The 15,199-nt window shown below is 35.4% G+C and overlaps 1 protein-coding gene across 1 annotated transcript in view; it reads right to left on the bottom strand.

The window, feature by feature from the left end:
• LOC134648372 (LIM domain transcription factor LMO4) overlaps positions 1 to 14,503 on the bottom strand; it is a 239,380-nt gene extending 224,877 nt beyond the window's left edge. The window contains exon 1 of the mRNA XM_063502900.1: positions 14,376 to 14,503. The gene's annotated coding sequence lies outside the window, so the exon portion shown is untranslated. The remainder of the gene's footprint in view (positions 1 to 14,375) is intronic.
• Positions 14,504 to 15,199: the final 696 nt, after the last annotated feature.

Raw genomic sequence — 15,199 nt, 5'->3', positions numbered from 1 at the left:
TAATTTATGTAATCTGGTGGTAATTTTATGGATTTGAATAAATTAATTTGTTAGTACCAAAGAAGGGATGTTAAGGAACAAAAATCTAATGAGTCGATGTGAGGTCAATATTTTTTTATATTTTTATATGGAATTCATAAGAAATAATATTATGTTTAAATTCAAGATTTCCAAGAAAACCTATGCGACGTGCAAAGTGGACTGCTATTTAATTATAGCAAGAGATAGGGGTGATGCAGTTTTAAACAAGGCAAAACGGCACTTGTGTGTTCGGCCCATTTCCCTGTTTCCGACATATACACCACCAATAAGGGCTTATATCGACTAACTGTAAATGCTAAACCTGTCGGAACACAGTGACAACCACAGGATTTTTTTTATAAAGTATAGGTAGACTTTATAAAAAAAATCCAATCAGTATCTAAATGTCCCCGTGCACCCGCGCTATGAGTAAATGTAGATCTTAAATACACAGTTATTTAATAAGTAGAATTTATTTCAAGGAAATTAGTATTTAAAGACGTATACTTACGAATTAAAAAATTGATTTGTTTGAATTTGAACCACGAATTAATTTTATTTGAGCTCCCGATTAAATTAAATTTGTTTTATTTATTACTTCAATTGGTTTTCCTGTACAGTCATACATATTAAAGTGTACCAAAGTGACTCCATTCGTTCATTATTCTCGTTTGACGTTGTTTGACGTACATACGTTACGTAGTGCCATCGGACTAAATTTTTTAACAGTGTTGGTACTTATGTTTGCAAATTTGACACTTAATGCTTACGACATTAAGCTCTTTTCTGTACGAAACATTTATCTTGACTCAAATTTTACGTAAGCGTTTTTATCATCAATGCAAATGGTGCGAAACGTCATTGGGATCCACATTTCTTGACGTTTTTGTTCTGCTTTGTGTGTCTATTTCTTTTATATTAAGTCAGTGGCTTGAAATGTTTAGTTGTAAAGTGGAGTTAAAATTTTATTTGAGAGTTATATATATAGGTTTACCATACACATGTACGAGTAGGTAGGTACTACGTTTATTATTATTGTTTGCCTTTTGGTATTATAAGCATGGCTTGAATGAAAGGAAAAAAAGTTCATATCGTTTGAAGATAGGAGACAAGTTAAAAAGAGAGCTCACAGTACACTTACTTAATTTACTTTAGTAGATAATAAACTAAGTGCCCAGAGAAAATTTCGTCCACAAAAATGATAACTGTCAAGTGGCACTTAACAATAAAAGCCTCCAAAGTCACAGAGCAAAAGTTAGTTGTCGGTATGCAATTTTTACCTTCTTCTTCCTAGTTAAATCCGATAACGAAACATCATTTCAACGTATTTTTTCAAGTAGCGTCTATAGTGAAATACTAGTAAATATTCCCCCAAAAAACGCTTTTTAGTTAAACAATAAGCCGAACGCTTTTCATACAAAGCAACTAGAAAAGCTAGCAATGTATATTGTCTGCGACAAAATACCGAAATACATCAAGGAGCGGGAAACAGCGTAATAAAAATTAACGAAACCGCTGCAACAAATTTACAGGAATATACGCGACACGGCGGGTTATTTAAAGGCTAAATGACTGTAATAAATTCATTCTGGCTAGATTTCTCCACTTCTCTTTATATCTGTCCCCTCTGTTCAAGAAGAACTTATCTTGAGTACTTTTCTGACGAAACAGATCCCTTTGTGCAAGAACAGACATACTGTAAGATTTTTGTTTAAAATCTACAGACTCCAATTAGGCTAAGTTACGGGGCATTTATTGCAGTTGAAATTTGTGAGATAACTCTTGGCGGTACGGAATGATTGACCGACCTAATAACGTCTCTAGTGTGCTAGTGAATTATTGTCGTCAGAAAATTGAGATAACAGTTACATGGAGCAGCAGTTATAAAAATAAAAATAGTGGTGTTGAATAGTTTTCTATTTTTTATTTTTTTTACATAGGTACCTATACCTCTTTTTCTAAAATGATGAAGGTACCATGTGAAGCGTTTATCTACATGCAGCAGATGCCACACTATGCAGACTTGTAGATTTATGTATACCTGCAACGAAAATAAAATGTTTAAATATATTAATTCGTTTTCAAGTTACAGACATGGGCTAAAAGTACTCGGAGTGTTCTACTAGGCTCTTCTTAGTGAAGGAAAATTTAAAGCCCACGTCAGACAGCCCCTCTGACAATAGAAAAGCGAAGATGTGCAGAAATCATGAATGTTCGCATTGTGGGTCGTTACGCGTTTGAATGATCCGCGATAGAGGGTGGCGGGGCGGGGGGTTGTATGCAACAAAGCTGGCGTATAATTGGTGCTGCGTAGTGGGCCCGGGCCGCGGGCGAGCATCGTTAGCCTTTCTTTCGTAGACGCGGTTTTGTCCGGAACGGCTGCTTGCTAATTAAGTATGAAATTAATTGATGCAGCAAACTTTGCGAGTGAAACTTGAATTAATTGGCACGTCCGGCTTCAGCCTAATTAGGAGCCTGAGGCTTTTCAGTATCGCGCTCGTTGAAGCCGTGAAAAACACACAAAAGTATTGTGAGTAGTGTGCGCGGTATCAAATATGGCTGCTCGGCTTACAGTCGGTCTTCGAATTTGTACATTTGTGGACTTTTATTAATTAAGTAATTAATTAGTTTATTACAGGATCATATACGTACTTGACTATTGAGATTAAATACTGGATACCCAGGATCGCGCAAAGTGGAGAAACGCAAATAGGAAAGCGGACCCTGGCAAGGGCCGGGATAACGCTAGGTAGAAGAAAACTGGATACCCGCTGGTATGATTAACTGATTATTATGTTTTAATGTTAGAAATGGATACTTTAATTTGAGGTATTTCTCTCTTAAACTTAGTATAACTAAATCGAATTGGGTCCTACAAGTCATGTTCAATAAAATATTTTAAGTCTTATTTAAGGTATCGAACTACTTAAAATCGACAATGCATACGCATATTAAACCTTATTTTCGCGGGTAATATAGCCAGTCTACTGCTGCTTATTTGCCAAAGGCATGGTTCTCCTGAAATTAAAATATTGCCGTGGACATAGGTATCACTAGACACGATCTGCTTACGCGCAGTTTTTTAACATTACTGACTTCTAATATTAACTCTAAAACATGCACTTATCAAAAAAGGATATAATTTTTGATACATCACTTTAAGATATTTCTGAGACGAAATGACCCATGATGATGTGACCCATGACGAAATTACGTTGAATGAAAATTATAAAACATACAGATTTCGATACACGTATGAAATAAAAGTGTATACAATTAAAAAAGCAATCCGCACCATTGTTATAGGTACCCTAGTATATCTACATTGATTCGTCAGCTCTCGCCTGAGGCGAAGGCCCCTCCATAATTAACATACATTATGAATTACTGAAAATGACCGCCTCCAATGTCCCTAATTGTACGTTACCTCGTCTCATCGGAGTCGTATCCTATAATGAATAGGTTCGTATTTATCAATACGATTCCGACTATCATTACCCGCGGGAAATCATGTTTTATGGCTCTTATTATATATGATTAGTTTGAATAAACATAATTTTTATAATTGAACGTCGACAGGTCATCTGTACCTGGGAGATAATTTTATTTCTGCTTAGGTACTGATAGATTCTGACACGTAGTTATGTGTTAGTAGTCTAGTACGAGTACCTACGTTCTTTGTTTAGTGAACGATTTATTTCTGATTTTTTAAACCAACGGTTTTTTTAACCTTTTGGACGCCAATTACCGATATATCCGCACCGTAGGTTCAACGCCAAAGACCGATTAATCGGTCACAGACCACAGAGCAACATCGACCTACGTGCATATACATAAAGTTCAACTTCAGTTTTGACACTTCAATGATGTGGCGCCTGAGTGACAGCTTTAGTGTTTGACACGGCGTGGAAAAGGTTAAATTGCTAGTTTATCTGTAAATGGAGTAACTTGCTTCAAAGCAACAACATTTAATTAAATTGTAACCTAACTTGTTTAAATATTATGGAAAATGAATATGTCAGAAATTTATCAAATATCCTTAAGTCAAATTTTTCTCAATTTTTTTGGTGATATATTAATATAAAAAACAACATGTAGTAGAAAACCTCCGTAATTAAGTCACTTACAATTAATTGTATAAATGAACTCCATACAACGTGTGATAATGTAAATCCAATAACAATGCCCGAAGTTTATCTAACAAACTCTTCATACGAAAGCACTACTTACCCAATGAAAATGTATATTTCGAAACTTAATAAAAATTACTATAAATATAGGAGTTGTTCAATAGAGCCAGAGCAGCAAACAAGCGCTTCACATATTTATTTACAATTTTCTGAATAGACTTTACATTAAAGCCCAGTAATTACTTCACACATAAACCTATTACATTAACTAGCGAGCTTACACATCATTATCTTAAAATGTAGCTGAATGCAGCTAACAACATGTAAACAATACTTAATAATGATGGCAGCTCGTTATGCGCGTGTCATAACGTGGCTTAGTTTTAGCTCTAATTTAGCGCCGCCATTACCATACGGATAGTTTCATTAGGACTTGGAAAGTGTAAGCATTTTAGACAGTCTTTTAACGTCGGGTTTTACTGAACAGAAAAATAAAGGATAAATTAACTCTTTTCTTTTGATTGGATTGAATATGTGAATTAAATTATATATAAGTTGTAGTTGTGTGTTATTTAAATACAGCATATACGAATAACGCTTTCAGGCATTTACCGTAAAATGGGGTGAGTAGGGGCAAAACTGACATTCAAACCTCGATACCTATAATAAGTGTTCCGGACGTTTGTATTTAGTTTTTGTTTTTTTTTTTGGGTAGTTCCACTAACCAGTTGGGTTAATTGTTTATTTGATAATGAATGTTTCTTTGTAATAAATATTAGGAATAGCTCTAACATTTTAGGAGACATTCTATTCTAGTTTTACAAACTGACCCGTATTATTTGTCCGCGTGTGCAGTAACGAGTATCTGTTAAGTGATTAAAAAAGGTTAACAAATTGTTTTCATATTTAATTCTTTGGTCGTCTAACCCTATAGTTATTAATTAAATAAAATTATTATAATGGGTTGTATAGTGTGTTTTATTTAATTTCCAATCCCGGCGTGTCGAGCCCTATACTTTTTAAGTCATTATAGTAACAGGGACACCCATTTATAATTGTTTTCCTAATAATAGTCAAGTTTTTGAAATCAAGATATGCAAGAATGTACAGTCAGCAAAACAATTAGCTTATCACTGCTGTCTGTATACATATTTATAAGTACATAATAATAGGTATTGTTTAAAGTATTAAAGTGCGCCCACAGTGATATCAGAGACGAAGATTTTAAAAAGATAATAGATAAACAATGTATGATATGCATTTATAAGCTATTTCTGGTCAATCAAGCTCGGTTTATAAACTGAAATAGATGTCATATATTCTACTAAGGAAAAACCCACAAATTCCACTGGCTGAGGTCTGTATCGAACCGATGTCTATAAAATACATAGTATATAATACAAAATATAGTGTGACTTCATAAAAAAACAATTCAAAACATAATAAAGATTCGATTAAATTCGATAATAAAGATGATATGAATTGTTCCCAAACTGCTTTGTCGAGTTAAAAAACTGGCTTTACTAAATATTTATCACAGTTAGGGACACGTAGGTGACGTCGGTAGGTCTAACGCTGACGTTTACGTTACGCTATCGGCTCTAATGACGCGTCGTTAGTGAATGACGGAGCTTCGTAAATAATGCATGCTCGGATGTTATGAAACTTACTGCCGTATTCGAACTTCAAGATATTCACAAGAGACGACACGTACTAGATCCATTCTAGATACGTTATAGTTTAGATTTCAACTTGTTCTCTTTTGCAGCGCAATTCGGGCAACCAATGTTTTACGTTTGATAGTGTTAGATATCTGTTAGATGTGAATTGGATCTCTAAGTCATATCTTGTGGAAATCGTTCAAGAGTATCTCCAGAATCGCGGAAATGGCAAATTTGACAGGTAAGGTCTTAAACATATCGTTATCGTATCTTGGTGATGTCTAAAAGATATCTAATAGATGTATTATGAATCTGATAATGGCGGCGCCTTTGAATGGTCCATTTGATAGTAACAAATACTATATTTTGTTTTGTTTGAGTTTAGTGTTGCTAATTTTGTAACTGAGCAACGTAGCCGGAGTAGAGTTAATATTCATCAGTCATTAACTCTAATTCAAATTCCAGCTGGAAATAGGTATAAGTACATAATTACATATCCGTTTAACGCGCTACACCGAATTTGCTACAAAATTTACTATGTCATGTAATGAATTTGCTATCTGGCTAGCAAAACGAACGATGGACCCATCAAAGTCAATATTGAAGTTCGTGGTGACACTATTGGTCAAAATGTAAATAAATATATTGATGGCGGGATATTTTTTTCCTTAATTAATTTAATTTTCATTTAATCTCATCATCAAACTAGCATAACAAGATTTACTTACCTATATCTTAGAGATATAAAATATAAGTAAACTAAGCTTAGGTAATTGTTAGTTATTTTATTAGCTGTAGGTTTACAATTAGTTGACTGTTAATTAGAATAATGTCGTATTAATTAATATCTTATTCCCACGTACTTAGCCCTAATCCTTCTGAGAGCCGGGGTACTAATAGCTCGTTACGTTACGCCTCCGTAATTCGTGATTATATTTACTTCCAACAAGCTTTTGCCCGCGACTTAGTCTGCCTTTTTTCACATCTCAGGGAATGATTTCCAGAACAAGAAAAATATTTTTATTACTTCAGCCTGATTCAAATTACTGTGTACCTAAATGCATAATAAGATAAGATAAGATAAGATAAGATGAAGTTTATTAAGTTCAAAGTTCAAAAGGTTACATCACATACATAATTTCTTAAGATATGTTACATTCTGTCCAAGATCTTTCGCTGATACTTAAATTAGGTATAAACCTGAGCTATAAGTACCAGCTACCATCCTTTGTCTCTATGTACTTTATGTACTTACTTATACATGTATTATATACAAGCGAGTATTATTTATGATTAGATATATACTTTAAAGAAAGTTATTCAAAATCTATAACAAAATGAGGAAATTTTACGTTAGAACTTAGAATAGAAGTTACAGTGAAACCTGGTTAAGTGGGACCTGGATAAGTGAGAAACCTCTATAGCTGGGACTCATGGTGCGGTCCCGACACTTTAGCACTGATTTACCTCTGTTAGTGAGATAAAACGAACCTCTATATCTGGGATTAGCTGTTGTGATTTTATAGTCACATTTACCTCTATAAGTGAGACAGAGAGTGTATTTTACCTCTTTTACTGAGACTATATTTATAAGATTACATTTTCCTAATTGTTTTTTTTTTAATTGTATAGGAGTTGACCTCTGTATCTGAGATAACGTCAATCTATGACCTCTAACTTGGACTTTATTGATCAATTTCCGTATTCTTACTAACTCTTAGTCTATGCACAAATTCCGCATTTGCTTAATTGTGTCTAAACGACTTCAAGTTTCATTTAGTTACTTTATGTAGTTAAAACTATCGAAACGAAAGCTGAAATTTTGATAAGTAACACGAATAAACAGATTTTAATTTAATACATTTCTAAGACGCAATGAAGTCCGTATCAAATTGAATTGAAAAAATCTATCCTTTGGAGAATCATTCAAAATAAATTCAAAGAAATATTTAAACAGACTTAAAAAATATTTAGGGACAGGATTATTTTACCTTATTTATTTTTAAAGATAATTACAAAATATCTTATTAACCACCTCTATAACTGAAATATATCCTCTATTCTCACTTCTATTAATGGGACCCTCTGTAAATGAGACAGACATTTATTCGTACCTGGCTAACTGAGAGCCTGGGTAAGTGAAATACCTCTTTAAGTGAGACAAATCTGCTCGTCCCTTGAAGTCTCACTTATCCAGGTTTCACTGTATCTCTAAAAATAGAAGGTTTTTTTTTTTTTTTTAATTTTAGAATATTAGTACAAGTTTCTAAATTATACGGATTTTATTATATGCCCGTATATTATCAATTCCAACGTGGGAGGTTCTGATACTTCTGATTGGGTGTATGCTTTCTTTTTACTAATTAAATCTAAAATGGCCCAAATACGTATGATTTTAAAGGGCGGATACTTCATTTACGTCTGCCTGATACGGCCTTCCACAAAGGCACAATGGAACATTAAAGAGTTATTAGATTTCAGACACTATATAAGTATTGATCACTGTATAGTATGTATAAATATAACAAAGTCGCTTCCCGCTGTATGTCTGTCTATTATGTATGCTTAGATCTTTAAAACTATACGCAACGGAATTTGATGCGTTTTTTTTAAATATAGATAGAGTGATTCAAGAGGAAGGTTTATGTATAATTTGTTAACCCGTGCGAAGCCGGGGTGGGTCGCTAGTAAAATATAAATTTGAATATTCGCCGCATCGACATAACGTTACAGTTTAATATTAACAATGCTATGCAGCTTTTGTGTTGAACCGTATCGCACAGGCGATTTTAGTCCGTTTTCTATAAAAGGTCTTAACTCCTCAGCAAGTGTTTGGTAATTCCGTCATTTTATACCAGGCATAGTTTATCGCAGCGATGCTCATTACGCTTTGAAACGCAACGCGGTGCGACGCGATATGTCGCGCGATCATTAGAGCGAAACAAACAGGTACAGTCAGCTGCAACCTTGTCTATAGCTACGAGGGGCGTTCAAAATATTCTCGGTATTGATATCTTACAACCTCTTCTAAAATTTCTTTCGTTACTGGCCGCTAAGGTTTATTCATTGACATTAAAAAAAAGTATAATTCGAACCGAGATGTTCTTTTGTTTTTCTGCAATTGCTGAACAAACATGAACATCATGTGGGAATTGACAATGTTAACTAAATTAGAACATCGATGCGTGATAAAATTCTTGACAAAACAGGGTAAAAATCAAAAAACCATAAAAGAGGAAATGGATTGTGTTTACCGTGAGTCTGCTCCTTCTTTATCTACCATTCAAAAGTGGTCAAGCGAGTTTAAACGTGGAAGGGAGAGTGTTGAAGACGACCCTAGACCTGGCCGGCCTGTAGTAGCTACTTCACAAGAAAATATTGATAAAGTGGAAAAACTTATATTGGAAGATGGTCGAGTGAAGGTAAAATCTATAGCACAAGTAACCAATCTCTCTATTGGTACCGTACATGATATTATCCATGACCATCTTAATATGTCAAAAGTAAGTGCAAGATGGGTTCCGCGAATGCTGACTCGGATTCAAAAAGACATGCGTGTAGCTTGTTGTTCCGATTTTATTGACCTGTGCGGTGAAAATCCTGATGAGGTGCTGCAAAGAATAGTTACTGGAGATGAAACCTGGGTTCATCATTATGACCCAGAGAGTAAACAAGAGTCCATGCAGTGGCACATTAAGGGTTCAGCTCATCCCAAGAAGTTCAAGGTCATCCCTTCAGCTGGCAAGGTCATGGCCACGATATTTTGGGATTGTGAAGGAGTATTACTGATCGATTATAAAGAAAAAGGTGTAAATATCACAGGACAGTACTACGCTAACATTCTACGTCAATTAAAGGATGCAATCAAAGAAAAGAGGCGAGGAAAGTTAACCAAAGGTGTTATGCTTCTGCATGACAACGCCCCCGTCCATACTGCTCATATTGCCAAGGCAGCCATTGTTGAATGTGGGTTTGAAACTGTTACTCACCCACCGTATAGTCCGGACTTAGCCCCCAGCGACTTCTTTTTGTTCCCCAATCTTAAAAAGGATCTGCGTGGAAATAAATTTTCCGATGATGAAGCATTGAAGGCGGCAGTGGAGGAGCATTTTTACACCAAAGATAAAAAATATTTTTATGCAGGATTAAAAAAAATAATTGATCGATCTTTTAAGTGTATGAACATAGGGGGGGAGTATATTGAAAAATAAAAATATCAAACTTTTCGTACTTGTTTGTTTTCATTCTCATACCGAGAATATTTTGAACACCCCTCGTACGTATACACACAAATATCTTGACAAAGACTATTAATTTAAATCGTGTAATACAAAAGTAGATAATTTGTATAGTGTGCCTACGTATTAGCTGAAATTTTATAATTACTTTTGGTATTGAAATGATAAGCTTTTTTCAGACAACTAGAGGTCCATAGATTAAAAGGTACATATAGCATATAAAATATATCTTAAAAGAAAACAAATATTTAATAGATAACGAAACGAATGTAAAGGGCCCCACTGATTAACAGTCCGCCGGATGGTATCGGCCTGTTAGAACAAAAAGTTGACAGTTCCGAACAACCGACAGGCCGATACCGTCCGGCGGACTCTTAATCAGTGGGTCCCTTTATGGTATCAAACGAATCGTATTTTGTTCTACCTTTAGTTATTAGTACTTAAAAACAGGGAAAACCCGTTTTACAATTGCTAAACGGATACCTTCACTTCACCCCATTGAAATTTCCCCAAAAACAATTGAAATTCATTATCCGCCTCAGTTTTCCTCAGTATAAAAATTCAGTGGATAAAAAGTCGAGTAGGACAAAAACCGCGGGACAAAGCACCCTCTCAATAGGAATGGCAAAACGATCCTCCGATTGCCATAAAAAGATCGCGGCCAATAAAACTCGGCGACACTGTCAGCGATGATTTGATCAGGGTTGTCAGGGTTGGGAAGAGCACTTACTTTGTGTTTTTTTTTACGTTTTCGGTAGAGTTAGACCAAGAAAAGTCTGCAATGATTTTGATAGCCCACGCAGTGCAAGTGTTATTTATACGTCATTATTTCATGGAAGTTTGACGTTTAAAATAATACTTGCACTGCGTGGGCTATCAAAATCGCTGCAGACTTTTCTTGGTCTCACTCTATGTAGTTTTTAAATTTCCTGCTGGTTTTAATACTTTTAATGGCGGAAATGGTTAGACTATTTCTTAAATATAGAAATGGAAGTTGAAATTATTTATCTTGATGGCTGTATAGAAGACGTTGTAATGTTTTTCTGAACATTAATTCAATTTAGAAAAAAGATTAATTCAACGTGTTAGGTTTTTGTATACATTTTTTGGAAAAACATCTAGTAAGAATTCAAACTACATTAAAATAACAACGAAAAAAATAACTTCTTATTGTACTTGTATTGAAGCATTTTATCTTAAAATATTGTATGTATTATATTTTATTGACTTAAATTGTACTAACTATTATGATATTCTGAGGCCTCACAAATGTATGTATGTTCTACCTATACTTAGTCAACATTTAGTTGTGTCCGTTTGTTAGAGTCTGTGCGGAAAGAGAAGAGTCGTGGAATGTATTGGGCCCCGTACATTTCACGACTCTTCTCTTTCCGCAGAGACTCTAGTATTGAATTTTTGTGTGAAATCCGTATTTCCCACCCTGGCAACCCTGTGCGATAAGGGCGCGGGGCGGCCCGCCGCCCGCGACACGGTTTGGGCGGCATTTTTCCGCGCCGCAAGCCAGCAAACCTCATGACGACTGATTTGTTCGTCTAAATTGCCTCGACAAATCGGCTCACTATTGGATTGAATTCAGTGAATTGCGGGATATTTGTGATTTAAAATAAAGTATGTTTGCATAGTTTACTTATATTTTAACTTGAGGTGCCCTTTATTTTGTACCGTAAAATGGGGTGAGTAGGGTCAAAACTGAAATTCAAACCTCGATAACATTTTATTTTTACATATGAAAACTGAACACCGCCTACATATATAATAAGTGTTCCGGACGTTTGTATTTTAGTTTTTATTTTATTTTGGGTAGTTCCATTTCATAACTTTGACGATAAAGAGGAAAACCCACCTCACCCGTAGTGCCTCGTATTTGGGGTGAGAGGGGTTTTCATACAAAGATGATTTTGGAAGATTGTTGGGTCGAATTTTTTTTATTATGCGTATTACTATAGCTCCATTTTAAATTGGAATACATTATTTTGGTAGCAGTAGCCTTAAAATCCCTTCTCACCCCCCTCTCAAACCTTCTCTCCCCATTCATAACCCACCTCTCCCCGCGAAACCTACTCACTCCGTTTTACGGTAGCTGTTTAAACTAGGACAGCTCAGTTAAGCGACAACGAAACGTTTTTTGCGCTTTAAAGAGTCAAATCACTAATGGAGGCGTTTGATCATAACTGCATATAAATAAAATACATAAGTAAAAAATAAAAAATCATATCTTTCCTTTATTTTATTTAGAGATCTCTTTCAGAGGTAAGATAGTTAGTTTTAGAGATAAGTTATTTGTACATATAATTATTACATTTTCTACTTGGTTTTGACTTTTTTATTAAACTTGTTTATGTGGAATAAAGTGACATACCTACATTTCTTTTAGCAATAAATAATTTCTTACAAAGACTGGAACTTACACAAAACTTTTGAAATAATTCCTAATTGTAGCTATGTGAAAGACCAAACAGCTTTAATTTACTATATACCTTAATCCTTCTCATGCATGAATGTCCTGTACCCAGTCATAGTGGGATGTGGGTACCTATCGAATAATATTATCAGCCTGACAATATTATTTTATTCCATATTTCTTTTAGGTGCCAGGTTATGCATTTTTATAATTATTGATATAAAAATAAAATTCTAACCCCACAAAAATCAATAAAAAATACATATCTCTCTTCTTCCTCGAGTTATCCCGTCATTTTGCCACGGCTCATGGGAGCCTGGGGTCAGCTTGGCAACTAATCCCAGTAATTGGCGTGGGCACTAGTTTTTACGAAAGCGACTGCCATCTGACCATCCAACCCAGAGGGTAAACTAGGCCCGTATTGGGATTAGTCCGGTTTCCTCACGATGTTTTCCTTCACCGAAAAGCGACTGGTAAATATCAAATGATATTTCGTACATAAGTTCCAAAAAACTCATATCAAATACATATCAAATAAAAAATATCATTACTAATAATATATTATTATTTAAATGTATAACTGTGGTTGGATGCGTAGTTGCTATAGTAGATTAATATACTACTGCATTTGCAAGGTCTTGTTTTTGTAACAATCACAATAAAGGTAGGGTGCATTGGGGTAAACCCGAAGACGGGGTAATTTTGAAAATGGCAAATATCTACTAAACTAGAAAGACTTCATACTTTAGCATACTTATGCCACTGCAATGCTTACATGGCATCTTGCGTACTGTTGCTACACAGTAGAAAGCTTTTCTAGTTTAGTAGATATTTGCCATTTTCAAAATTACACCGTAGTCGGATTTAGCCCAATGCACCCTATAATAATAATATAGTATCCTGCAAAACCGCAATTACTATATCATATCATAACATTACTTGGATAAACAGAGCGACACACCCTACAATTTCATATATGACCATTAATTAGACATCCCTCACAAGAAACGTTACCGTCATAAGTTTTAATTTAACTACGTTAATTACCTACTATCATTTATTTTAATTACAAATGCAATTAAATAACCTGTGATTAAACCCCAGACATCAACTATACCGCTCTCGTTAAATTAAGAAAGAAACAACTAAATTAATAGCACTTGATTTATATTTTTATTGTCCAATTAACTGTGTTTGTTCAGTCAACTTGAGATATGCCAACTTACACAATACGAATATATACTTTTAAACAAAATGCGTGGCAATCTAAAATCGACCTTAACACTGACGAACTTAAAGTCGTTTTCAGATCGCCATAGTATAGCTTTGTCCAATGTGCATATGTGCTAGACACGTACTCGTAGACTAATTAAAACATGTACTCTTCTCGAAGATTAATGATTGTGGTATAGTGAGGGTTATTTAATTAAGTATTTAATTTAATTGCAAGCTTGATATTTATACTCACACTAATGACGGAAATTCAATTAAAATACAAACTTACCTACATCAGCATCACATCACAGTACCTATGAGGAGTTCCTCAAACACTTTTTGCAATCAAAGTGAGGAGACTATTGTTAACGGATTCGTATGTTACATATACAACGACAGGACGATCTCATTATTTAGTTTGGTTTTTATTGGAAAGTTTCATCTAAAAGAGTCGGAGCTAGTGACATTTCACTAACAGCCTAATTAAAAAAAATAACAATTTCAATGTTCTGCTACAAATTTTAGACCTTTAACTATAATTATATAAACTATTTTCTCTTCATTGAACTTCCCAATCGGTCGAAAAATAGGTTGATGAGTTAGTTCTTCGTGATACTTAAACAATAAACAATACTGAAGATTACCCAGGAATTGTCATTCATACGTTTTCCTGAAATCATACACTCACCTTAAGTCGCGTGTGTTGGGTAGTGTGACAACACCAACTGTCAGAAACACGTGGCGCCCTCCACGGACGCCCACCGACACTAGTTGAACACGATACAGAGTTCCTACCAAAATTATAGTCTTAGGTTGATCTCAAGTTACAGTTATCTTAAGATGATTCCTGTTAGTGTGAGTATTTGGAAATGCAGTTGACGTAATAAAGTTGGTAGCGAGTTCGATCGCGGGTGAGCGTTGCAATTCGCGTCGCGTCGTCAGAGCGACTGAGCGATGCGGCCGCCGAACGTAGCCGTCTGCGCCGCGCCGGTGGGCGGGCCGCGCGTCGCTCACCACGCCCACAACCCCGCCCACACGCGGCCACGCCCACTTGAATTAATAAAGCTGGCAAACACCGCCGGACACGCGGACAATGCCGCATTGTCCTATGCCCGAAATAGTTTCAAATTTCAATTAGAATCGAGGACAAGGCACAAAAGCGTCGCCGGCGGATCATTCACGGCCAAATTAGCCGATGCATCGGCGATAAGCAAATTTGGCCGCGACAAAACTGCGGCATTACGGAGTTGGGAACCTGTCAGTGGGGCACGGTCAGCAGCTAGTTGGTTGGCGCCAGTCGCTGTTGATGTTGGTAACCTTAAACAGTCAAAATTAAATTCCCAATACTTACACTTTACAGCCTGAAATTGACCATGCATGTGTGCATTTCAGATTGCAGTTAGGGCATGAGGTTGGAGTTGTTAGCATTGTTGTTACTGAATAACTGAATACTTTTTATTCCACAAATAACCATTTACAAATGGTCATAGGTACGTAAAATATCATTCAGGA

Source organism: Cydia amplana, chromosome 5 (genome assembly GCF_948474715.1).
Source record: "Cydia amplana chromosome 5, ilCydAmpl1.1, whole genome shotgun sequence".
NCBI classification, from domain to species: domain Eukaryota; kingdom Metazoa; phylum Arthropoda; class Insecta; order Lepidoptera; family Tortricidae; genus Cydia; species Cydia amplana.
Note: the sequence above shows the minus strand (reverse complement) of the source record. Positions and strands in the feature narration are given on the sequence as shown.